This window comes from Thamnophis elegans, chromosome 13 (assembly GCF_009769535.1).
Source record: "Thamnophis elegans isolate rThaEle1 chromosome 13, rThaEle1.pri, whole genome shotgun sequence".
NCBI lineage: Eukaryota > Metazoa > Chordata > Lepidosauria > Squamata > Colubridae > Thamnophis > Thamnophis elegans.
In genome coordinates this window covers 8906927-8930293 of record NC_045553.1, presented here as the reverse complement: position 1 = coordinate 8930293, position 23367 = coordinate 8906927, and the positions used below count along the sequence as shown (strand labels likewise).

General features: G+C 45.8%; 1 long non-coding RNA gene across 2 annotated transcripts in view; it reads left to right on the top strand.

Moving 5' to 3' along the window:
• The window catches only part of LOC116516872, a 32372-nt gene extending 20520 nt beyond the window's left edge, over positions 1 to 11852 (top strand). For both annotated transcript variants that reach the window (XR_004256397.1, XR_004256398.1), the window contains exon 3: positions 11579 to 11852. This is a non-coding gene — a long non-coding RNA (uncharacterized LOC116516872). The remainder of the gene's footprint in view (positions 1 to 11578) is intronic.
• Positions 11853 to 23367: the final 11515 nt, after the last annotated feature.

Here is a 23367-nt window from a genome sequence, read left to right as displayed (position 1 = left end):
CAGAGGGATAGAATCAAGATCACGTGAAGGGATAATACCACTTTATAATCCCTTGGTAAGGCCACACTTGGAATATGGCATCCAGTTTTGGTCGCCACGATGTAAAAAGATGTAGAGACTCTAGAAAGAGTGCAGAGAAGAGCAACAAAGATGATTAGGGGACTGGAGGCTAAAACATATGAAGAACAGTTGCAGGAACTGGGCATGTCTAGTTTAATGAAAATAAGGACTAGGGGAGAGAGGATAGCAGTCTTCCAATATCTCAGGGGTTGCCACAAAGAAGAGTGGGTCAAGCTATTCTCCAAAGCACATGAGGGCAGGACAAGAAGCAATGGGTGGAAACTAATCAAGGAGAGAAGCAGCTTAGAACTAAGGATAAATTTCGGACAGTTAAAATAATGAATCAGTGGAATGTGCTTCAAATTGCAAAGAGTTTTGCTAAAAGCCTGGCCGAGGGGCATCATCAGGGAGTGGGGGATGATGGGGGTTGTAGTCCGGCCAAGGGCACCCAGTCGAAGAAGCGAGAAGTGGTCTGTCTTTCTTTCATCCTTCTTTCCTTCCTTTCTTTCATCCTTCCTTCTTTCCTTCCTTCCTATCTTCCTTCCTTCTTTCTTTTTCTTTCTTTCTCTCTCTCTCTCTCATCCTTTCTTCCTACCTTCTGATCTTTCTTCCTTCCTCTTTTTTCCTTCCTTCCTTCCTTCCTTCCTTCCTTCCTTCCTTCCTTCCTTTCCTCTTTTCACAAGTTGGCCCCACACAGCGGCCAAAGCTGTAATGTGGTTTCTTGTTTTGAAGCCGAGAGAAGGGAATGTCTAAACACATCTTTAGAGGTGGTTGAGTTGAGGGGGGAGGGGGTTGCGTGTTGCGGCAAGAAAATATTTGGAAATGTTTGTTTGTAAAACTGTTCCCATTCATATCCTAGGGAGATGATTTTGAACCGGCCCAGGAACTGGGCTCAATGGGCTGCAATATTTCAGCTTTAGGCCCAGTTTTATTTTATTTCTGCTTGTTTATTAGATTTTTTAAAATCCCATTTTATTGCTTTATAAGTAACTCAAGGCGGAGAACATACCTAATGCTCCTTTCTCCTATTTTCCCTACAACAACCCTGTGAGGTGGGTTGGGCTGAAAAGGAGGGACTGACCCAAAGTCACCCAAGTGGCCTTCGTTTCTAAGGCGGGACTAGAGCTCACCATCTCCTGGTGATTGGCCCAAAGTCACCCAACCAGCTTTCATGGCTAAGGTGGGACCAGAACTCACCGTCTCCTGGTGATTGGCCCAAAGTCATCCAACCAGCTTTCATGGCTAAGGTGGGACTAGAACTCACCGTCTCCTGGTGATTGGCCCAAAGTCACCCAGTCTTTTTTCATGGCTAAGGTGGGACTAGAACTCACCGTCTCCTGGTGATTGGCCCAAAGTCACCCAACCAGCTTTCATGGCTAAGAACTCACCATCTCCTGGTGATTGGCCCAAAGTCACCCAACCAACTTTCATGTTTGAGGTGGGACTAGAACTCACCCTCTCCTGGTGATTGGCCCAAAGTCACCCAACCAGCTTTCATGGCTAAGCTGAGACTAGAACTCACCAGCTCCTGGTGATTGGCCCAAAGTCATCCAGCTGGCTTTCATGGCTAAGGTGGGACTAGAACTCTTACTTCCCAGCCAGGTGCCTTCCCCACCATTGTTTCTCCCAAGCACCAGAAAAGCTGTGGGAAATGATGCATTTTAATATTTCCAACCCCGTTGAATGTGGCTTCATCAATCGTGGTGGTTCTGCTTTCCAAGGAAAAATTAGATGGTAGGAAGTTTACCTCGGACCAGAGTTTTAACTCTGGATGTGTGGAGATCAACCCCCAGAATTCCCCAGCCAGCATGGGAGTTGAAGTTCACACATCTTAGAAGTTGTCAAAGTTGAGGAAGCCTATGACAGTGATGGCGAACCTTTTCGGCACCGTGCCCAAACCAGAACATGTTTGCATGGAAGTGCGTGCGCCGGAATGCCAAAAGCCCAAAGACCAGCTGGCCTGTGGGCATTCAGGCCATTTTCAGGCCGTTTTGGGGCCATTTTCAGGACTGTTTTTGGCTTGAAAAAAAAACCCCAAATGGCCTGAAAACAACCCAGAAAATGCCCTGGTTTTGGGGCATTTTTGGCTGTTTATCAGGCTGTTTTCAGGCGCTCCAGCTGGCTGGCATACATGCTTGTGCTGGAAAGCAGAAGAGCAGCTGGTGATGGTGCGTGCCCACAGAGAGGGCTCTGCTTGCACCCTCTGGCATACGGGCCATAGGTTCACCATTCCGGGTCTTATGAGATCACAGGACAATTCTCATTCTCTTCCACATGTCTTTAGAACTGCCTTTGCTAAAACCCCTGCAGGGCTTAAAAAAGAAACCTCCTCAGGATTGCAGGTCCATTTCTTAAAACTGGATTAAATGGATCATGGGCGGTATGCTGCAGCAAAATCTACAGAGCTCTGTTACCCCGTTTAGCTAACTTCGATCTCTGGGGATCAGGTGTTGTCCCAAAGTTCACAATGTGTTTTATCTCTGCTCAGAAAGTTCATGTGTAATTCAGATAATTGAACTATTTTGCTTGCTAATCGTTGAAAATATACCCGTAGGGAAAGACGAGAGGGCTGGATCAGTTGCAAGGAAGACTGGGTTCTAATCCTGCCTTAGGCACAAATTCTGGGGGTTGATTTTTGGGGAAGTCTCCCCCTCTCCACCCTCAAGAGAAGAAGAAAAGAGAATAACAGATCTGGAAGGGACCTTGGAGGTCTTCTAGTTCTAAGTTGCTTCTCTCCTTGATTACCAATATCAATCAGAATAGAGCTGGAAGGGACCTTGGAGGTCTTCTAGTCCAACCCCCTGCTTAGGTAGGAAACCCTACACCACAAATGGTTATCCAACATCTTCTTAAAAACTTCCGGTGTTGGATCACTCAGAACTTCTGGAGGCAAGTCGTTCCACTGGTGAATTGTTCTCACTGTCAGGAAATTTCTCCTTAGTTCTAGGTTGCTTCTCTCCTTGACTAGTTTCCATCCATTGTTTCTTATCTTGCCTTCTGGTGAAGTCAAGTATTCTTGACTTGTGATTGGGGAATGATTTTCGTTTTTAACACACGTTGAGGACAATTTTATCCCGTTTTCTGCTTTTCAGTTGGGGAGTTCTTATATTCACAAAATCATTATGAATTCTCAGCCATCTTCGCTGAAAATGGATCTTATTGTGACTGTTTATTATTTCGATTCGTTCATTCAATTTTTATAGCCAGCCATCTCTCCGGGCACACCAGCCATTGCCCGTTGCTCTATAGGTGGATCGTCACCAGGGTCAGATCCACTGAAAACATTTTGGGAAGCCACCCGAAGGAGACCACCGTACGTGGCTTAACTGGTATTTATAGAAGAAACCACCGTTGGCTGAGTTTTGCAGCAACACAACACAGCGTCCCAGAAATCTTGTTTCCAAATCAGAGCAGCTGGCTTGAAAAATGAAACAAACCACAGTGTGTGTGTGTGTGTGTGTGTGTGTGTGTGTTTGTGTGTGAGCGAGCTAGGCCTGCATTGAAAATTGGCGCATTGGCTCTCTGTTGACTTGAATCGCGAACAACATAGTCCCGAAAACATCTGGAATCTGGACAGGGTGGAGCCATGGCATAAAGTTTACATAACCCAGGAATGATGGATTGATTTATAAGGACAAATCCTCTGGAGGTTGTGGGAGCTTCATCCCTGGAAGCTTTCAAGAAGAGGATTGGACTGCCATCTGTCAGAAATGGTGTAGTAGGGTCTCCTGCTTGGGCGGGGGGCTGGACTAGATGACCTACAAGGTCCCTTCCAACTCTGTTAATCTGAATCTATCTAAGATGATCAAAGGCCCGGAGGCTAAAACATATGAAGAACAATTGCAGGAACTGGGCCAGGTCCCTTCTAAACTCTTCTTCTATGTTCTATGCCTCAGATGAACCAAGCTTCTGCCTTTTCATAACTGTTGTTCTGTAAATGCCTTGTGGATAGAATAGAATAGGTATATATTAGTAAGATATGATGAGTATATATGATATTTGTTCTATATTTTAGTGTAAATGGCAGAGAATATGCCAGGATGGTCACACTGTGTCCGATATTTTAATATGAAATTAATAAATATTATTTTAAAAATAGAATAGAATAGAGGAATTAAGGAATAGAATAGATTAGAAAACAAAATAGAATAGAATAGAATTATATAAAACAGAATAGAATAGGAATAGAAGAGACGAGAAGAGAAAACAGAATAGAATAGAATAGAATGATAGAAAGCAATAGAATAGAATGATAGAAAGCAATAGAATAGAATAGAATGAATTTCTTTATTGGCCAAGTGTGATTGGACACACAAGGACTCAAGTTCTCATCAGCTATAGCTTTTCCTTGTTCTCGGTTGTTTTCAAAAGGGACAGCAAGAAGGTGAAAATTTTACCCTGTCACTTTGAAACAACTAAAACAATTGCTTATGCATGAATTCCCAAGATCCCTCAACAATAGCAATAGCAATAGCAGTTAGACTTATATACTGCTTCATAGGGCTTTCAGCCCTCTCTAAGCGGTTTACAGAGTCAGCATATCGCCCCCACAATCTGGGTCCTCATTTTACCCACCTCGGAAGGATGGAAGGCTGAGTCAACCTTGAGCCGGTGAGATTAGAACCGCTGAACTGCAGATAACAGTCAGCTGAAGTAGCCTGCAGTACTGCACCCTAACCACTGCGCCACCTCGCAACCACTAGGACTAGATCCCAGGAGGAAGTCTGCCTTCTTTCAGGATGTGGCTTGTGAGCCCAAACGGAACCTCCTTTGCGGGAGAAAAGATACTAGCAAAAAAATGGATGAAATCTCTCTTGCTATTTTTCTGAGTCATAAATATTACAAAAAGGCAGTCGAGAGGCTTAAGCTCATTTCCCCTGAGGCATAGAACGTGGAATTTCAGGACTGGAAGGGACCGTGGAGGTCTTCTAGTCCAACCCCCTTTGCTCCAGCAGGAAACCTATACAATTCTGGACAAATAGCTGTCCAATCTCTTCTTAAAAACCTCCAGTGATGGAGCACCTACAAACTTCTGGAGGCAAGCCTGCTTAATTGATTAGTTTTTCTCACTGTCGGGAAATTTCTTCTTGGTTCTAGGCGGCACCCCTCTTTGATACGTTTCCAACCTGTCCTGCCTTCAGGTGTTTAGGAGAATAGCTTGATCCCGTCTCCTCTGGAACAGCCCAAAACAAAGAGAGAGACCTGCCTGTTTTCCAAAGCTTGTTTTTGTAGCGGTTAGACGCACTAGTAGAGGACAGGAAGGCCTGGGGGAATGTGGTCCATGGGATCATAATGGGTGGGACACAACTTTGCAACTAACAACAACAACTTTTCTTGCCACCATTAAGCGCATTGTTGCCGTCGTTAAGTAAGTAACATGGTTGCCCACGCCAGCCCTCCCAAGTCAATGTCCTTTCCCAACTTCCCTCTCAGTACAAAGTATCCCCCCCCCCTCTTCCCTGGTTTCTTTCTTAAGGCATGTGGGAAGACGATGGGAGCTGAGGGTGTTAAATCTCTTTTCCACTCTCTTTGTAAATTATATCGGGAGAAGGGGTTTTTGGGATGGAGCCAAGTGGGTGGCCGCTGCCCAGGGTTTTCAGGAGGTCTGCTGGCCCAGCTCTTCTCGGAGGCAGGAGGAAGCCCCTCCCTGTGATGGAGGCCAAGAAGATTGGGGGGGGGAGCAGAGGAGAAAAGCTACAAGCTTCTAAGGGGGAGAGGGAAAGAGAGAGAGAAAGTGAAAGAAAGAAAGAAAGAAAGAAAGAAAAAGAAGAAGAAAGAAGGAAGGAAGGAAAGAAAGAAAAGGAAAGAAAGAGAAAAGAAGGAAAGAGAAGGAAGGGAGAAAAAGGAAAGAAAGAAAGAAGGAAAGAAAGGAAGGAAGGAAAGAAATAAGGAAGGGAAAAAGAAAGTAGAAAAGAAATAAGGAAGGAAAGAAAGAAGGAAAAAAGAAAGCAGGAAAGAAAGGTAAAGAAAGAAAGAAGGGAAAGAAGAAAGAAGGAAGGAAAGGAAGGAAGGAAAGAGAAGGAAAGAAGAAAGAAGGCAGGAAAGAAAGAAAGAAAGGAACAAAAGAGAAGGAAAGAAAGAGAAAGGAAGGAAAGAAAGAAGGAAAAAAGAAAGCAGGAAAGAAAGAAAGAAGGAAAGAGAAGGAAAGAAAGAAGGAAAGAAAGGAAGGAAGGAAAGAGAAGGAAAGAAGAAAGAAGGCAGGAAAGAAAGAGAAAGGAAGGAAACAAAGAGAAAGAAGGGAAAAAGAAAGCTGGAAAGAGAAGGAAGGAAAGAGAAGGAAAGAAAGAAGGAAGGGAAAAAGAAAGCTGGAAAGAAAGAAGGAAGGAAAGAAAGAAAGCAGGAAAGAAGTAGAAAGGAAGGAAAGAAAGAAAAGGAGGGAAAGAAAGCAGGAAAGAAGGAAAGAAAGAATGAAAGAAAAAGGGAAAGAAAGAAAGAGAAAAAGAAAGGACTGGGCTGGGCTGGAGCGAGGCTGTGGGGCTAAGCAGTGGGGCTTGAGGAGAGCCGAGCACAATGGAGTAAGCTGCCCTCTGAACCCGGAGTAAATGAGCTTTTCTAAGGTTCTCCTTTCATTTCTGACTTTTGAAGAAGACAACGTTTGATTGTGCTGCTCCGGAGAGGGTTGCTAGCCGTTGGGCTTCAGGGCTGTCGGGAGCCACTCGGTGTAGATGAAGAAGGCAGAGTTTATGCTGAAATAAATGTCTAATTCCAGCCTCCAAACCTGCATCCCGAGAATGGAGAAGGTGGGACGGGAAGGGCTTGAGGAAAAGGGCCGAATCTAAGGGACGCTGAGAAAGTGACCTGTCCCATCTTGTTTGGGCCCTTTTGTTTACAGCAAGAGGCTCCTTTTGCATCTCAGCAAATTAATTAAAAAAAGAAGCAACAGCAACAACAGGCAATGTTTTCACCCCATTAGATTTATTTGTATTTATTTCACAGGTATATGCAATTTGAAGGTTTGGAAGGGGTGTTTTTTTAACAAAAGGTATTTCCTCTCTCTCTCTCTCCCCCCCTCTCTCCCCCCCCTCTCTCTCTTACCTACCTTCTGTTTCTTCCTTCCCTTTGTTTCCTTCCCTTTCTTTTCTTCAACCTTTCTTTCTTTCTCTTTCTTTTTCTTTCATTCTTTTCTCTTTTTGTTTCTTTCTTTCCCTACCCTCTGTCTCCTTTCTTTCCTTCATCTTCTCCTTCCTTCCTTCCTTCCTTCCTTCCTTCCTTCTCAACTCTCCTTCCCTTGATCCTTCCTCTTACCATCCATCTTCTCTCTCCTTCCTTCCTTCCTTCCTTCCTTCTCAACTCTCCTTCCCTTGATCCTTCCTCTGGCCATCTTCTTCCTTTCTTTCTTTCTTCCTTTCTTCCTTCCTTCCTTCCTTCCTTCCTTCTCAACTCTCCTTCCCTTGATTCTTCCTCTGACCATCCATCTTTTCTTTTCCTCTCTTCCTCCCTCCCTCCCTCCCTCTTTCTTTAACTACTAGAATTCTTTATAGAAATATAAAAGGCTCCTGTGCAGGCTACCTCATCACCACCCGCCGTTCTGTGCTCAGCCAGCACAGTGTGTGTGTGTGTGTGTGTGTGTGTGTGTGTGTGTGTTGGGAGGGCCAAAAGCATGCTTTGGGGCAGTCTGCTACTCTTTCTTTGTTGCGCTCCTGTCCAGCATCACCTCTAGCAGTGCAATAATGAAAGGGCATCAGCCACTCCACAAATCAACAGGGAAAAAGGGGGTGGGGGAGGGGAGACCGGATTAATTGGGATCCTGGAAGGGCAGCCTTCCCTCCTGTCCCACCACCCCACCCACTCTCACTCCAACTTCAGAACCATAGCTGAGGATTTGCTTCTGCCTGGGGATCTCTGGTCCTTGGGATAGGATGGGGCAGGGGTGAAATTCAACATTTTTTTTACTACCAGTTCTGTGGCCGTGGCAGGGGAAGGATACTGCAAAATCCCCTTTCTCTTCCCACTCCAAGGGAAGGACACTGCAAATCTCCATTCCCTCCCCACTCCAGGGGAAGGATACTGTAAAATCCCCATTCCCTCCCCACTCTAGGGGAAGGATACTGCAAAATCTCCATTCCCTCTCCACTCTAGGGGAAGGATACTGCAAAATCCCCATTCCCTCTTTAGGGGAAGGATACTGCAAAATCCCCATTCCCTCCCCACTCTAGGGGAAGGATACTGCAAAATCCCCATTCCCTCTTTAGGGGAAGGATACTGCAAAATCTCCATTCCCTTTCCACTCCAGGGAAAGGATACTGCAAAATCCCCATTCCCACCCACTCTGGGGCCAGCCAGAGGTGGTATTTGCCTGTTCTCTGAACTACCCAAAATTTCCGCTACCGGTTCTCCAGAACCTGCTGAATTTTACCTCTGGATGGGGGCTTTGGATCACAGATGGATCAGATGGGTTGCAAGCCAAGTCCTGCTCCTTGGCTTTGATTGGTGGATTTGCCTGCCTATCAAATTTAAGCACTGCCCATCTCCCCTAACTGGGTGGCTCCGGGCTTCGAGATGCGCAGGTAGTGGTTAACGTGTAACAATTCATTTAGTGACTGTTCAAAGGTGCAACAGCATTGAAGAAAGGACCGTTTTTCACACACGGCCATTGTACATCCCTGGGGTCACGTGATCAAAATTCAGACCCTTGGCAACTGACTCATATTTATGACGGTTGTGATGTCCCAGGGTCACGAGACCCCCTTTTACGACTTTCTGATGAGCAAAGTCATGGTGAGTTCTAGTCCTGCCTTAACCGTGAAAGCCAGCTAGGTGTCTTTGGGACCATCACCAGGAGAGGTGAGTTCTAGTTCTGCCTTAGGGATGAAAGCCAGCTAGGTGACTTTGGGCCAATCACCAGGAGACTGGGAGTTCTAGTCCTGTCTTCGGCCATGAAAGCCAGCTAGGTGGCTTTGAGCCAATTAACAGGACACTGGGAGTTCTAGCCTTGCCTTGGGCACGAAAGCCACCTAGGTGGCTTTGGGCCAATCACCAGGAGACTGGGAGTTCTAGTCCCGCCTTGAGGATGAAAGCCAGCTAGGTGACTTTGGGCCAATCACCCAGAGACGGAGAGTTTTAGTCCCGTCTTGGGCCATGAAAATCCCCTGGGGATATTGTGCCAGTTCCTCTCTCAGCCCTACCCCCCTCACGGGACGTTTGTGGAGGGGGTGGGAAGAGGAGGAAGAAGGGGTGTCATTAAACATATCCACTCCCTTGAATTACACGTAAAATAATAAAACGTGCGGCCCAAATAAAATAAATAACAGCAAAACAACATGGCTGCCCCTTCCACCAGTTTGCTTCAACCTTTTGTAGGTCACCACGATATGGCCAGTACCCCCCCCCAAAAAAAAGGCTCCAGGAGGAAGTGATGGTTGGCCAAGTGGAGCCCACCCCTCCCCTCTGTCCATCAGCCTTCTCTGCTGATTCTCCCGCCAGGAACTGGCCAACGTCAGTACGAACTGGAATAAACTGGGTGAGGGGCTAGCTAGCCGGTTGGGCCTCCCTCCCTCTGTTTTGTGTTTCTCTCTCTCTCTCTCTCTTGGCTGCTAACCCCTTCCAGGGCAGGCAGCTGCGTGCAGCCGCAGGGCCTTTGAAGAAACGGGAGGTGGTGACCCCAGGCCTTCCCCCCCTTCCCCGTCCCAGGAGGTCTTGAGTCAATCAAGAGGAAGGGGACTTGAAAGGAGAGGGGGGGAGGGGGGGGACAGGCTGCTCTCCAGCCATTTGTCAAGGCCTGAATGAAACAGGAAAGGACAAGAGGCGAAGGCAAGAAGTAAAAAAAGAAAGAAGAAGAAAAAAGAAAAAAAGGAATTACTTCCAGTTTGGTGGATTGCTGAACAGCTCCCTCCCTCTAGAAAGGGGGTTGTGCAAGGGGAGGAGGGGAAATACCACCCCTACACGTTTGAAATACCTCCTGTTCCCCTCCTTGCTTCAGACGCCCCCCCCCCATCACCCTCGCTTGGCTTGACAGTCCTCAAAGAACAGTTTTTCTTTAAAAAAAAAAAAAGACGCATGTGGTAAAGCGATACCGATAAATGGAGGAGGTCAAAGAGTTTCCAGCAAGCAATCCTGGGGTGAGGGTGTGGGTGGGGGAAGAAAGAGAATGCAAAATGGGTAAGATATAAGGGAGGGGTGGAGAGAGAGAGAGAGAGTGGGATTGAGAGAGAGAGAAAGAAAGAAAATGGGATTGGAAGAGAATGAGACAGAGAGAAGGAGAGAGACGTAGAAAATGAGACAGAAAGAGAAAAACAGGAGAGAGGGAAAGGACAGAAAGAGGGAGAGAGAAAATGGGATTGGAAGACAACAAGACAGTGATAGAGAAAAAGAGACAGAGAAAATGAAACAGAAAAAAGAGAGAGAGGGAAAAGACAGAAAGAGGGAGAGAAAAAATTGGGATTGGAAGAGAATGAGACAAAAAGAGACACAGAAAAAAAGGGAGAGAGAAGGCACAGAGAGAAGATGGGATTGAAAGAATGAGTCAGGCAGAGAAAAAGAAACAGAAAGAAAGAGAGATGGAGGACAGAAAAAGAACGCGCGCGAGAGAGAAAACGGGATTGGAAGAGAATGAGACAGAAAAGTAAAAAAGAGAGAGAGCACACACACACACACATACATAGAGACTATTACATATTACTATTATTATTAATAATATTTATTTATTAGGCATAAGGCTGGAGCTAAGAACCAGTAGTGGAAATTTTGCGTAGTTCGGAGAACCGGTAACAAGAAATTTTGCGTCGTTCGAAGAACCGGCAACATAAATTTTGAGTAGTTCAGAGAACCAGTAGTGGAAATTTTGCGTAGTTCGGAGAACCGGTAACAAGAAATTTTGAATAGTTCAGAGAACCAGTAGTGGAAATGTTGCGTAGTTCGAAGAACCGGTAACATAAATTTTGAATAGTTCAGAGAACCAGTAGTGGAAATTTTGCGTAGTTCGAAGAACCGGTAACATAAATTTTGAATAGTTCAGAGAACCAGTAGTGGAAATTTTGCGTAGTTCAGAGAACCGGCAAATGCCACTTCTGGCTGGCCCCAGAGTGGGATGGGAAGGGAGATTTTGCAGCAACCTTCCCCTGCCACGCCCACCAAGCCACGCCCACAGAACCAGTACTAAACAAAAATTGAATTTCACCACTGAAGTGCACCTCTGCAAAGTCAAACCTGCAGGAAACGCTGTGGGGAGTGCACAAAATTAATTAAAAGAGAAAAGAAACTTCCTCAGCAACCCCGCCAGTGCCTCCTCTGTAAACCGAGAATGCCACGCAAACGCCCATACCACCAAACCCCCGCCCAAAAAGGAGATCACTACTGATGACCCATACAGCCCCTGGGTGTGCTTCGTCTCTACAGAAGCATTCAAGGAGGGTGAGAGTACCATGAAGTGCTCCTATGCGACCAGCGATGCTCGCCACAAATGCTTGGGGATAACCAAAGGCGTAGCCTGGTTCCTACAATCAGCTTCACCCGCGTTTCTACTACTATGCCCATCATGCAACTCTATAGATTGGACAAATTGTTCGTTCTACTCGAACAGGTTGATACCATGGAAGCGCGACTGGCATCCCTTGAAGTAAAAGAAGAAGGAAAAACCCACAAGAAAGTGAATCTACACCATCCCAAAATCCCAACTCAACTACCCCAGTCCCAGGAAACTAGTAACTCTGCGAGTAACATGTCCATTCTCGTCAACGAACAGAAGCATCCCAATGCTATCTTATTTGGATTGGAGGACACCAACTAATCTTATATATATAAATAAAGGAGGAGAACCTGTGGCTTAGTGGCTAACACAACTGCCTGATATGTAATACAGCACAGGTTCAAACCCCCAGTAAGGGTATGGCTAGCTGATGAGAGCTAAATAGTTTGAAATAGATCTATACTAGTCTCCCTTTATTTATTTATCAGCACAAATGCAACACACACATACATACCACGTCCCTTCTCCATATACATACATACATACATACATACATACATGTTGTATTTGTGCTGATAAATAAATAAATAAATCTGCACAAATACAACACAAATGTAACAAAGGCAACAGTAAAAATATTGGGTTTCTGTCGTGATGGGCTCTTGTGACGAGCCAATAGACAGATAATGGAAGCAGTTAGCTTCCTCCCATAATTGGGGCATACCAGGGGTTGTGACACTAAATATATATATAGAAACACCAAGCCTGAAGTAGCCTGAAGCAGCCTGAAGATGACGAATGAGACTTCGTCGAAACGTCGCCAAGACATCTCCAATTCTACGCGGGAGAAAACCTGAACAACTAGAGACCTACATATATATATATATATGTCTCTAGTTATTCGGGTTTTCTCCCGCGTAAAGTTGGAGATGTCTTGGCGACGTTTCGCCAAGACATCTCCAATTTTACATGGGAGAAAACCCGAATAACTAGAGACCTACATACTAACACCCGCGAAAACCTCAGAAAACACACACACACACACCCACACACACATATAGTGTCACAACCACTGGTATGCCCCAATTATGGGAGGAAGCTAACTGATAACCCCCACTGGCAGTTAAAAGGAAGAAACAGCCAAGATCTCACATTGCTCCTGGAAGCACTGAGCCTGAAGATGATGAATGAGACTTCGTCGAAACGTCGCCAAGACATCTCCAATTTTACGCGGGAGAAAACCCGAATAACTAGAGACCTACATATATATATGTATGTATGTATATGTATGTATATGTATGTATATGTATGTATATGTATGTATATGTATGTATATGTATGTATATGTATGTATATGTATGTATATGTATGTATATGTATGTATATGTATATGTATATATTTAAAGTCACAACCCCTGGTATGCCCCAATTATGGGAGGAAGCTAACTGCTTCCACTCTCTGTCAATCGGCTCGTCACAAGAGTCCATCACGACAGAAACCCAATATTTTTACTGTTTCCTTTGTTATATTTGTGTTTTATTTGTGCTGATAAATAAATTATTTATCAGCACAAATAAAACATACACACACACACACACACACACACATATATATATACATACATACATACATACATTTCCAAATTTTACAATCCTCAAAATATTCTGTTCCGACTCTTTTTCCTCATTTCCAACCACTGATTCATCTTGTTCCAAGTTTCATAATGTTCTGTCTCTATTTTTGATTTCTGCACAGATCAAAATTTTATTATCTCTTCTTTGGTAATAAAAAAAAATCTCTGTTTTTTCCAATTTTGCACAGTTATTATCACATGCAGCATTAAATATGTCACTCCTTTCTTTCTTTCTTTCTTTCTTTCTTTCTTTCTATCTATCTATCTATCTATCTATCTATCTATCTATCTATCTATCTATCTATATATATATATATATATATATATATATATATATATATATATATATATATATATATAAAATTTATAGGCCGCCCAATCCCGAAGGACTCCGGGCGGCTTACAAAAAGAGGAGGAAGAAATAATAAAAAAAGACATATTTAAAATCACAACACATGCATTCATACTGATCGGGGCTGGACCTCAAGAGTGAAGTCAACAGCCCCAGCCAGGTTTTAACAGCTTTCCTGAAGGCCATGAGAGTGGGTATGGTCCAGATCTCTGGGGGTAGCTCATTCCAAAGGGTCGGAGCAGCCACAGAGAAGGCTCTCCTCCGGGGAGCCGCCAGCTGACATTGCTGACGGCATCTGAAGGAGGCCCAATCTGTGGGATCTCACCAGCCACTGGGAGGTATGTGGCAGTAGGCGGTCTCGCAGGTATGCTGGCCCTAAGCCATGTAGGGCTTTAAAGGTAATAACCAACACCTTGAATTGCGTCTGGAGACCAATTGGTAGCCAGTGCAGCTCGCGGAGGACAGGTGTAACGTGGGTTTGCCTCGGTACACCTAATATCGCTTGCGCGGCTGCATTCTGGACTAGCTGCAGTCTCCGAACGCTTTTACTGCGTTTTTCTTTTATTATTCCTCATAGGAATAGTTCTGGTTTTAAACTGTTTGTTCTAACATCTCTTCCAACCATGTCTTTATCGATCACCAAAAATCCTTGGATTTTGTACATAACCACCACATAGGATACAAAGATACTAAAGCCAAGTTACATTTCCAACACTGCTAACCTCGTGGGAGGACGATGCCACCCATAAAACATATTTTTATATAGGTTTTCTTCATGTGAAGTGGCTGGTGTTAGTTTTCTAATTTAATCAATCAATCAATCTTTATTGATTAGCCCTTGAGCCATATCTAAATACTAAGCTCCAGAGACAAAAACTACAATTTCAAATGAGACTGGAATAAACCACAATTTAAAATGTAAATGGAATAAAATACAATTTAAAATATAATCAGGATAGAAGGCAATGATTTAAGATGCAAATTAAATATGATTGAAATTATATTACAATGTCACCCCTAGGCCTACCCCGTCAAATGGTCTTTCTTGCCATCTACCACATTCTGCTGCACCAACTTTTGTCCTTATTTTCATCAACTTTACAGTAAATTTGGTAATCCGTTTCATCAACTGCAAATTAGCACCTAAAACAAATGTTGCAAAAAGTGCTCTTTAGACTTAGGGGTGCTGGTATAAAAGATCCTACTCTGAACTGGTGTTCCCTCAAATCTGAGTACAGGGCAGAGGTGGGTTCCTACCAGTTCGCACCAGTTCGGTAGAACCGGTTCGTCAAATCTACCCAACCAGTTAGAAGAGGTTCCACCAGTGGACCCGGAAAGCAGGCCACACCTACAGAAGAGGTTCCAAAAATTTTTGAAACCCACCACTGGTACAGGGGGAAATCAAAAATTACGTGGGACACTGTTTTGACTTCCCCCGTCCCACATAAACTTCCAGGCATCCACCATTTCTCCCGAGGAAATTCATCGTTTCCCGCGACGGCTCCAAGTTCAAGAACAGTGAGGGCTCGCTGGCCCCCACGCTTCTGCAGAGTTGTTTGCGAGAGTGAGACCCTCAAACGCAACAAATAGTCCAAATAGGGAGGGCCCTATCAAACCCAGCACCAGTTAACAGTGGTGTCCCTCCCACAAGGCAGCGTTTTAGGACTCACGCTCTGTCTGCTTCGCATCAACGACCTCTGCGGTCATATTAAAAGCAGCTGCATCCTCTTCGCTGACAATGTAAAATCGTTTTAACACCACCGACAATGCTACTGCCCTACAAAGCGACCTTGATTATGTGCCAGAATGGTCGCGCAATTGGCAACTCCAAATCTCAACTATTAAATGCTCTGTCCTACACACTGGCAATAGAAATCAGAACAACCAATACAAGTTAGGCAGAAATGACCTCGTAGACGACCCCTCACTCTGTCAAAGACCCAGGAGTACTCATCTCCAATGATCCTGATGAAGTGGACAAGGCCATGGGAGCGGTGAGTGCTGCCACGTGTGTACTGGACCCGTGCCCCTCCTGGCTGGTCGCGAACAGCAAGGAGGTGACGTGGAGCTGGGTCCAGGCAATGGTGGATGCTTCTCTTCGGGAGGGCTTCTTCCCACTGGCATTGAAGATAGCGGTGGTGAGACCCCTCCTGAAGAAGCCATCATTGGACCCAGCTAGTTTGAACAACTACCATCCAGTCTCCAACCTTCCCTTCATTGGGAAGGTTGTTGAGAAAGTGGTAGCCTCTCAACTCCGACGGTCCTTGGATGAAGCCGATTATCTGGACGCCTTTCAGTCTGGATTCAGGCCTGGCTACAGCACGGAAACCGCTTTGGTCGCACTGACCGATGATCTCTGGAGAGCCAGGGATGGAGGTCATTCCTCCATCCTGGTGCACCTTGACCTCTCAGCGGCCTTCGATACCATCGACCATGGTATTCTTCTGCGACGGTTACGAGAGGTGGGAGTGGGCGTTTTTCGGTGGTTCTCCTCCTACCTCTCGGACAGGTCGCAGTCGGTGTTAGTTGGGGGAGAGAGGTCGACCCCTAGGCCCCTGAAATATGGGGTTCCTCAGGGGTCGGTCCTATCCCCCCTTCTGTTTAATATCTACATGAAGCCACTGGGTGAGATCATTCGACGGCACAGGATCAAATACCATCAATATGCGGATGATACTCAGCTGTATCTGTCCGCCCTGTGCCAACTCAGTGAGGCGGTTGACATGATGTGCCAGTGCCTGGAGGCTGTCAGGGTCTGGATGGGGGTTAACAAGCTTGTACTCAATCCAGACAAGACCGAGTGGCTGTTGTGTTTTCCTCCCAAGAATTTGGCCAGTATTCCATCACTCAGGCTGGGGGGTGAAAATTTACGCCTCAGACAGGGCGCGCAACTTGGGAGTCCTCCTGGACCCACAGCTGACTTTAGAACATCATCTGTCGGCTGTGACCAGGGGGACATTTGCCCAGGTTCGCCTGGTGCACCAGTTGCGCCCCTACCTGAACCGGGAGGCACTTGCAACAGTCACTCACGCCCTCGTGACCTCAAGACTGGACAACTGCAATGCGCTCTACATGGGGCAGCCTTTGAAGAGTATTCGGAGACTTCAACTCGTCCAGAACGCAGCCGCGCGAGCGATTGTGGGTGCACCTCGGTACACCCACGTTACACCTATCCTCCGCGAGCTGCACTGGCTATCGATCGGTCTCCGGATATGCTTCAAAGTGCTAGTCGTAACTTATAAAGCCCTTCATGGTATTGGACCTGGGTACTTGAGAGACCGCCTGCTGCCAATTACCTCCCAAAGACCCGTCAGATCTCACAGGGTCGGCCTCCTCCGGATTCCGTCCACCAGCCAATGCCATCTGGCTACTACCCGGGGGAGGGCCTTCTCTGTAGCAGCTCCGGCCCTTTGGAATGAACTCCCCGCGGAGATCCGGACCCTCACCTCTCTCCAGGCCTTCCGGAAAGCCGTCAAAACCTGGCTGTGCCGGCAGGCCTGGGGTTGATGAGTTCCCCTCCCCTCTCGACTGGTATGGCTGTGTGATTTTCGTGTATTTTAATTATGTGTATTGTTGTTTATGTTCCCTTTCCCCTTTGAGTTGTTCGCCGCCCTGAGTCCCCCCTGGAGAAGGGCGGCATACAAATAAACCAAATACTAATACTAATACTGATTTAAACCCCAGAGCTCCCAGCCTTGCCAAAAAGGCATGAAGGGTTGTTAACCTAATTTTGCGAAGCTTCTTCTCCACTAACATTGTACTGCTAACTAGGGCGTACAAAACCTTTGCCAGACCAATCCTCGAATACAGCTCGTCTTCCTACAGTCCATACTGTATATCGGACATTAATGCGATCGAGCGGGTCCAGAGGTATTTCGCGAGAAGAGTCCTCCACTCTTCTGCTCACAACAGAATCCCTTATGACACCAGGCTCGAAATTTTGGGCTTGGACAAACTGTGCTGCTTACACTCTGACCTAAGCATAGTACACAAAATTGTCTGCTACAACATCCTATCTGTCAACGACTACTTCAGCTTCAACCGCAATAATACGCGGGCAAACAAACTTAAGGTAAACCGCTCCAAACTCGATTGCAGAAAATGCGACTTCAGCAACAGAGTGGTCAACGCCTGGAATGCTCTACCTGACTCCGTTGTTACATCCCCAAACCCCCCACAGCTTCAACCTTAAATTGTCTAGCGTGGACCTCACCCCATTCCCACGAGGTCCGTAAAGGGGGGTCTGCATAAGCGCACCAGCGTGCCTTCCATCCCTGTGCTACTGTCCCCATTTATTCCTACTCATTTCTTTCGTTCATATCCACATTTATATTTATTTCCCACTATCTTGCACATGTTTGACAAACTAATAAAAAAATAAAAAAATAAACAAACAAACAATTATATCAGACAAGGGTTCTTTTCGCGAGGCTTTTTCAGGAGACGAATAAGCCAGGATCTTGCCCAGATTGGAAAAGCCTCCAATCCTCTCCGTGGCACAGAACGACAAGCTGGGGATTGTGGTTTGTTGCCTCCTGGGAATTAATTTGGAAAAATTGAGGCAGGAGGGGGAGAGAGGGAGCTCACTTTTGTGATGCTTTTGCAAACCTAGTCCCCTCCCTCGCTTCTTTCCTGTTCGGTTCCACCACAAAACCGCGGTAGACTAAAGCGCGTGTGACTAAAGCGCGGTGACAAAACCGCACCGTCAAAACTGCGCGACAACAGCGCAACAACAGCGCGCCGACAGAAGCGCGCTGTAACATAACCCTAAAAATAACCCTAAACCTAACGCTAAACCTACCCTAAACCTACCCTAAACCTAACCCTAAACCTAACCCTAAACCTCACCTTAAGTTAAATCGCGCTTCTGTGGGCGCGCTGTTGTCGGCGCGCTGTTGTGGGCACGCTTTTGACATCGCGGTTTTAGCGCCGCGGTGTTGTCGGCGCGCTTTAGTCTACCGCGGTTATGTCGTGCCACATCCTGTTCGCAGTGGAGAAACAAAGAAACTGTGGGCCGAAGAATTGTTGGGATTGGGAAGGCCGTGAGATCGAATCGCCCCTCTTCCTGTTTCCTGTGCTAATAGATTTGGGGAAGTGGGGTTCAGGAAAGACAAAAGGGGTAAACGGAAGGTTGGGATGAGAAAACGTGACTCGCTGAACCTCGGAAGCGTGGAGGGAGGGTGATGTCACACACCGCTAAGGCATAAAGGAAGATGACCAGTGACGGGGGGCAAAGTTCACACCACACCTTCCCTTAAAAAGCAAGCCCCCCCCCTCACTTAGAGAAATGGTGGTCCCCGACTAACATACACCCTTCCCTATGTTTGCATTGAACACACACACACACACCTATATCAACAAGTAATTTGCAGAGTTGGACAGTGAGGAGGTTGGGGAGGAACATGGGCCAGTCCTGCTGACTGAGGAAAGCTCAGACGAGGGCAGAGGAACAGCTGGAGCCTGTTCCCAGTGTGGATCAGGAATATTAACATAAAAGACTCAGAAACCAGTTTAAAGAAGATTTGGGACAGATTAGAGGAGTGTTGTAATTGAGAGTACCCCGTTTAAGAGGATTGAGGATTTCCCTAAAATATCCAGCCCGGGAGTACCAGAAGCTCAGAGAAATAAGTGATTTATTAAGTGTCTTCCCCCCCCCCCGCCCCCAGTCTAGGGCAACCTGGTCTACCGAATTATGGGATGGAGCATATTACTTCTGCCTTTCAGCCCCAATCGTAGGCAGTTGTTTCCGTGACGAGCTATGTTTTTGTGTTGAATTTATGTTTACCGACAAAAGAAATAAAGGGAGCATTTGCCCAAATGCTGGAAACAAAAGAATACCCCCTCGGACGAATTAGTGATACAAAAAAACTTTGGATTGTGCAGAGATGGACAAATTAACACTGGAATTAAAAGATAAAGAAGAGTCGGAATATTAAGAAATTTGGAACAGTTGGTACAAATGGCTGCAAAACCAGAATAAAATTAATTAAGCCAAAAAACAATATATATAAATATATATATATAGAACTGTGTATAAAGGTGTGTAAATATAGACGCAAAATGTTATATACATGTACAGGTATGGTGGCATAATAATGTTGATATAATGACTGTAAGGTGTTGTAGAAGGGAAAAAATAATAAAAAAAATCTACTTAAAAAAAGAAATAAAGGGAGGCTAGTATAGATCTGTTTCAAGCTGTTTAGCTCTCATCAGCTAGCCCTACTCCAGAGTCATACCAGGGTTCGAATCCCAGAAGAAACGGATTCTCCCCCGAAAAAAAACCTAGAAGTAAAAATTTCTTCAAACTGCGCAAATCGCGCGATCACCGAACCAGTTGTTAAATTGGGAGGATCCCAACACTGGGGATATCTCTTAAGGAAACATGCAAAGCCCACCTCGGTTACTATTCACCAAGCATGCTAGACGAAGGAGGTCCTTCCCTCTTCCAACCACGTCACAACGGCTTCCTCATAAAGGAACTGCCAGATAGTATCCATGTGCCCATGAGCTGTGGTGGCACAGGGGTTAGAAGGGAGTATTGCAGGTGAATTCTGCCCGCACACCAGCAGTTCGATCCTGACTGGCTCAAGGTTGCCTTTCATCCTTCTGAGGTTGGTAAAATGAGGACCCAGATTGGGGGCAATACACTGACTTTGTAAACCACTTAGAGAGGGCTGGAAAGCATTGTGAAGCAGTAGATAAATTTAAGTGCTCTTGCTATTCCTCCCTTCCTCCCTCCCTCCCTCCCTTCCTTCCTTCCTTCCATCCATCCATCCATCCATCCAGAGTGCACAGTGGTTAGAATGCAACATTTCACGCTGACTGCCTACTGCCAGGAGTTCGATCCTCACTATCTCAAGGTTGACTCAGCCTTCCATCTTTCCAAGGCCGGTAAAATGAGGACCCAGATTGTTGTTGGGCAAAACCAACTGTATACCACCTAGAGTGTACTGTGAAGTGGTTTATAAATCTTAAGTGTGATTGCCATTGCCCTGTCCCTTCATAAGCCCAGACAGTGACAAACAGGCCTGTGAAATTGACCAAGACCATCTCAAATGTTCAGTCTTTCCCAGAACAAAGGAAAACCAGAAGAAAGACTCTTCCTACAAATAATGGAAGTTAAAGAAGTCAAACCATTGGGTTGCCCTCCTTCCATTTAGACTCCAAAGATGGCACCTGCCTAGCAACAAGGAGCAGGTCCTTAGACACAATCATTTAGTTGCAAAGCAACCAAATCTCTACAGTTGTTGTGGCCCGCCAATGGCCAATGGATTCAGACAGTGAGGAGGTTGGGGAGGAACATGGGCCAGTCCTGGAGTCTGGGGAAGGCTCTGACGAGGGCTCTGCATGGGAGGCAGAGAGGGGGCCAGGGCCATCTGACAGTTATCAGCTGCCTTCGGAGTTGGAGATCAGTGGGGAAGAGGAACAGATGGAGCCTGTTCCCAGTGTGCGCATGCGCAGAGTTGCCAGACGAAGGAAACAGCTAAGGATCGACTTTAGAAGTAGGGGCCACAGGTGGACGTTGAATGGCCCCTCCCAGAGGAAATAAAAGAGGAGCGAAAGGGGAGCGCATTCTTCCCAAATATCGTGGCATCTGAAAGATATCAGCCTGGCCACTCTCCAAGTCTGATAAAGGTCGGTAATTGTGAATTATCTTGAAAGACTGTGGGTTGTGATTTTGCTGGAGAAGAATTCGCTGTAAATTAAATAAAAGGGGTTTATCGGGACGAGGACTCGGCTTCGTGCTGCTGGGGAAACCTAGGTCAGAACAACAGTATGCTGAGAAATCATCTTGCATTTCACTGCCCAATTGAGTTGCACCCCATCCTGGCTGCCCCGCCTTCTGTCAACCCCACGGAGAGATCTTCTCCAGAGAAGAAAATAGGGGCACCCAGGGAAATTTCAGAGGGGACAACAAAATCAAACCAAGGACACCAATACAGGTAGTCTTAAGACTTGCAACCACAATTGAGGCTGGAGTTTTCATTGCTACGTGGCCGAGCCACGCCCAATTTTACGACCTTATATTGCCACGGTGAAGTGAACCACTGCGGCTGTTAAGTGAATCACCCAGTCGTTAAGTGAATTGAGGTTCTTCACTAATCTTGCTGGCTGGGGAAGTCACAAATGGCAATTGTGTGACAGTGGAATGGTCATAAATATGATCCATTTGCCAAGTGTCTGAATTTCGATCACACGACCATGGGGATGCTGCAACGGTTATTAAGTGTGGAAAACGACCTTGAGTTACTTATTTCCGTGTTGTTATAACTGCCCTGAATGGTCACTAAATCTCAGGGGCTGCCACAAAGAAGAGGGAGTCAGGCTATTCTCCAAAGCACCTGAGGGCAGGGCAAGAAGCAACGGGTGGAAACTGAACAAGGAGAGATTCAACCTGGAAATAAGGAGAAACTTTCTGACAGTGAGAACAATCAAATCAGTGGAACAACTTGCCACCAGAAGTTGTGGGTTGCTCCATCACAGGAGGATTTTAACCAGAGACTGGACAGCTACTAGTCTGGAATGGTATAGGATCCCCTGGTTGGACTAGAAGACCTCCAAGGTCCCTTCCACTTCTATTCTCATAGATTGATTGATTGCAAATTGAGGACTACCAGGTAGAAATCCGACACACCAAGATAAAATAATATCAAATAGGAGCTTACAAGACTGGACTTAACATATACTGATTAGATTGCCGAGGAAAGAATACCAATTGCAAAAGTCTCCTCCCTCGCTGGTCTCCCTGTGTAATGGTCTCCCTGTGTAATGGACTCCGAAGAGCAGCAAATTAGTAAATAGGAACTAAATACAGATTCAGATTAACAGAATTTGAAGAGACCTTGTAGGTCATCTAGTCCAACCCCCAACACCCAAGCAGGAGACCCTACAACATTCCTGACAGTCCAGTCTCTTCTTGAAAGCTTCAGGAAATCAACGGGGAAGCCAGATTCACTTAACAACCGTGGCAAGAAAGGTTGTAAGATGAGGCAAACTCTGTCTTGTTGAGCAGAACAGAAATTTGGGAGCCAATTGTGCCCATACGTCAAGGACCACCTGGTAATGGCCTAATAATAACAAAATTCACTTGTTAAACCAACATTGAAGAATAAGATCGTGGTACTTACCGACCAGGGAGTAAGTAGTAGGTCTTGTCCAGAGATCCAAGCAAGGAATAAGGTTCAAATGGGGTTCAGAAGGACGGGCAGCCAAGTTGCACTCTGCAGAAAATGAACTAAGCGCAGGTTAACTCCTTTAGTGGGAGTTCAGCTGACACATATCAAAAATAATTGCAGAGCTGAACTATTGACTCCCAAGAAGACTGTTCTTCCTGTAGTTTGGCAAACTCTTTCAGGTTGCACTAAGTCTGGGCAACTTTAAGATCTGTGGACTTCAATTCCCAGAATTCCCCCAAACGTTACCAAGTTTAGAGATACCCCCCCCCCCTGCACTAAGTGTCAGCATGCTGGAAGATGTGGGGGGGGGGGAGAAGAGATGGATTCAAATTCTATGCTTCATGAAGACCCCTCTCTCCATCTTGCAGCCCAACCCACCTCGCAGGGTTGTTGTTGTGAAGAAGATAAGGGAAGGAAGGAGCGTTGTGTGTATTTCCTGCCTTATTTATAAAAATAATAAAGGCGGGATTTTAAAAAGAAATAAATTGAATTGGGTTGTATTTGCAAAGTCCTGTATGGCTCACAGAGTTTGAACAAGTCAGACTGTATGATCAAAGAGATGCAGAATTTAAATATTGGAAAAGATTCAGATTCAGATTAACAGAGTTGGAAGGGACCTTGTAGGCCATCTAGTCCAACCCACCCCGCCCCACCCAAGCAGCAGACCCTGCCTACACCAGAGATGCTACAGGGTGCATTTAGATTAAGGAATTAAGCTTATTTCGATTGGTATACTCA